Source organism: Phyllostomus hastatus, unplaced genomic scaffold (genome assembly GCF_019186645.2).
Source record: "Phyllostomus hastatus isolate PE091 unplaced genomic scaffold, TTU_PhHast_1.1 phas_contig_283, whole genome shotgun sequence".
NCBI classification, from domain to species: domain Eukaryota; kingdom Metazoa; phylum Chordata; class Mammalia; order Chiroptera; family Phyllostomidae; genus Phyllostomus; species Phyllostomus hastatus.
In genome coordinates, this window is record NW_025333833.1 from 14,915,984 (window position 1) to 14,920,000 (window position 4,017).

Sequence of the window (4,017 nt, forward strand, 5' to 3'; positions counted from 1 at the left end):
TGACTTGACAACGTGTCCTGAGTCATCATCTGCCTTGTGCTTAGTGGGAAAAAAAAAAAAGATGGGACCTCCAGTCTACGAATTACAATCTCAGCCGATAATCTCATCTGAGCCAGCTCTGCCTTCGGCACCCACCGCTGACACCTCGGAGTCCTGGCACCACCACGATCTTCTAATCCTCACAGCTGGCCCCGGAAGTGAGGTGGACAGTCAGGACAGGGGTCAGGGGGCCTATTTGCAATCAAGGAACTGGAACATCTGAGAAGTTACTTGCCTTGAGGCAGGATGCAAACGTGGCAACCCGCCTCCCCAGTCTGTGCTTTGGCCTGTGCCCGCAAATGGCTCCCGGGCGGCGGTGTGAAGAAGCATGGCTGTGGGCGCCAGGAGGGCACTTTCCCCACGTGATGCCCGCTGTGAACAGGGGGCGGGTGAAGAACTCAACCCCTGCTTCTGGACGGGACGTCCCAGGTGAAAGAGATGACAGAAGAGGCGGCAACAACGGCGTGGCAAATTGGTGGAGGGCTCTTGAGAACAGCTGAGAGGTTGAGCCGCGTTGTGACAGGTGACGGAGATGGCTGGAGGGGTCTCGCCAGTGTGACGGACGGGGTGGCCCTCGAGGAAGATGATTCTCTCAGATAACAGCAACAACGCCACCTGCAATAACCTCGGCATCCTTCCTGTGTCTCATCGCCGGGGCTTCCGGACGCTGCTTGTCACCGTGAGAAAGATAAAACGCCTTCTCAGCTGGAGCCTGGCCAACTAATCTCGGAGCTCCAGTTCAAGGAGCAGGCCAGATGTGTCCCAGCAAGGAAACACTACGTGTTCGGACAAAGGCTTGTTCAGGTATAAAATACAGCTCTGGGGAGGCGACAATTCCTACCACATGTGTAGGAAGAGAGATGCACGAGCTGGTTAACGTCCCTGCTGCCTTGTCTCCCTCTGGGAACAATATGCTCCCCGCTCTGCACATCCCGAAGCGCTGTGTGCGCGCCCTGTTCCCAGCGGATTAGCACGTTTTTATTTGGGATCAGCACCCTCTTCTTAACTTCCAGTTAAACCTTACCAACTAGCAGGTACCTTTGGGCTTCCTTGATGTTATCGCAGAGGGCACGTGGTGCTAAGGAGAGAGCACTGAGTCTGGAACCAGATATTCCATGTCCTGCCTGTAAGATTATCCCCATCTGTAAGCAAGAGTGTTTATGAGACGGCGAATGTTCAAGAGATTCATGCTTTTGGTTAACGGTGTTTCTAAGAACCAACTCGGGAGCTTTTTTTTTTCCCCCTCTTTTTCAAGCCTACAAACTCATCTTTTTCCTGTCCTTCCACAATTGTTGTAGTGGAGGATGTTTGGAGTGAGATGGGGCTTCTGTCTCTGAAAAGACCCTGGGTCCTCTCAATGAACCATTCTGGTAAAAGCCACTACAAAAATATGGTTGTGGTTGCTCTAGATTGTTTATGAAGAACTGAGCTAAAGACTTGGTACTTAGTAATTACCTGCATACAAATCATGTAGCCTGAGCTATTCACTAAAGCAGAGTCTCTACTTGAAAATGATTTCATATTTCGTTTCCTGCAAACATTAATATTTAAAAAAATATTGACATCTCATTCCACTTGAAAAAGGACTTGAGATGGTTTTTGTAAAACCATGTTTTTCCTACATAAAATTTGTTCTAATTCAGATGGATCTTCATACCTAATGAGTTTGGATTAAGGAAATTTTACCATTTTTGAGTATTAATGTTTGTCCTGAAGTTCAGTTCTCTGGACCTGCTCCCTCTCTTCTTTTAATTCCTCTCCAAGGACAGATAAGGCAGAAATGGTGAATTGTAATGGATCTTGGTGTCACCTTAATGAAAAATAAATAAGTAAAACCCAGAAACCTCTAGTGGAGGCTGTTTCAGATTCCATCCAAGGATACAGCTAAGCAGTGGAGAGTAAGCCAGTGGAGGCTCCAAAGGGGAATGCTGATGAGTCAGTATCATGTCAATTTCCCATCCTCTGTGACTGCTTGATTTTCTCAGGGGCCACAGGTCCACCAAATGTTCTCCTTTTCATTCTCAGTAGTAGAATAGGCTGCCAGGTAAAACCACAATCCCAGGATCCCATCTCCCTTCTTTTCCTGAAATATCATTTTGGAAAGGAGGAGGAAACGGAATTACTGCATACTGAGCACCAAGTATTCTAGGGGTTATATTAGTTTATGTCTTCATAAAGACATTAAAGAGCTATTTGAAGAGAAGTAATACAATGAAATGGACCATGTTAAAGTTACAAAATGTAACTTAAACACATAAAACCCTCATATGAGTACATAAAATTGCAAATAATACTTGGGACTCAGTAGAGTGTGGCCTTGACCACAAGCACAAAAATGAGATGTTATTATTATTATTACAGTTTTTTGCACACAATGTTTCTCTCTTAAATTGGTGGAATGAGGTTCAATTTTAAATTCAACTTTAAAAAGAATTGCAATGCTTTTAATATTTTAATTTGCATATCCACTAAAATTTTATAAGAGTCCATGGCTCCTTTCCAATAGTCACTTGATTCTTTTTTTCTTTCTTATGAATTATGAAATAAGATATTTGTGAATGGCTTGCAAGATTTATTCTGCCTTTCTTTCCCAGATCCCAAATGCCTGATATTTTATGGACGTTTAAATTTTTTCCAAATGGCTTTTTGATGAATAAAGAAGGGTTGTTGAAAGGAGCATTTCTTTTTAAATTAGGTTCAACTGATTTATTTATAGTCTCAGTGTTCTTCTAAGTTTTGTTTTCTTGTGTTGTATAATTACGTAGCAAACCAAATGAGCCTTTTTCTGTGTAATGTTTCTCTCATCAACGCTGTTTTAAAAGTAGAAATCACTGTCCAGCCACATCTCCACTGTCCAGCCACACCTACTAACACCCATCCCCCCATTTCTGCAGAGAGAATTCCAGAGGCAGAAGGCACAGCCAAACATTCAACCCTTCCCTCACAAGGAGTAGCTTCTCTTCTTAAAATCTTAAAAGTGACAAATTAATAATCACCTATGACTACCTGTTCTAATTAATCACATTTATAATGAAAAAATTTAACATAATTTTTGGCTAATTCATATACATTGTTTTTTTCTATCTAGATTGGTGTTTTTCTAATGCGAGTTGCCCTTAATGGGTGGTAAAATCCATTCATTGAATCATGGTTGGCAATGAAGTAAAGGAAATAGAATAGAATGAAACAGACTACAAAATGTGAAATAATCTCGAGAACTTTGTTTCAGGTGTGCGCGCACATGTGGTATACAGGGAGGAGGGGGTATGATTCCATGTTTCATGGCAAAAAATATTTGACAAACACTCATTTAAATGACTTGTTTAAGAATTGTGTTCCTCAAACTCCAGGGTTCCAGAAAAAGTGCTTGAGATGGTGGGGAGGTTGTGGATCCCCATCACTACGTCAACCATCAAAAACCTCTTTTGTTGTTTTGTGTAAGGTATTTGGATTGCTGAACAAGATTGGGAGAAACTATCCTGCTTCTCAATTCAAAATGTTTGAAAATCACTGGTCTGGATCACGAATATGCTGATCATCTCTCTATTTAGAATTGCGCTGCTTCCCCTAAGAAATAATTATGCAATGGCCCTCAGCCTTCGTCTAGGCTAAACATTGCCTTTCCTTTTCATGTTTCCTTGTTGGCTGTATTTTGCAAGCTTTCCGTAAATTGTTAGTAAACCTGTGTGGCTCCTTTCTTATTTCTCTCTGCTTCTCTAAATTTGGAGAACAAGTGGAACCCAGCTATCACTGTGCTGTTGTTTAGGTCTTTATACCCCAACATGAGTTTCCACCTACCCCTGGGGTCGTAACCTTTTATTTTGCTTCATCTTCCAAATCAGAGTAAGAGCATCTTTATCCAAGTAGCAGCCAAGTAAAGCTGAGCCACGCCCACCCAGCTTTCTCTGCATGTCTCTCTTCCCCAGCCTGTGACCCACAGGACCTCTAGTCCTTCTGGCTGTTCAGATTCTATCAATG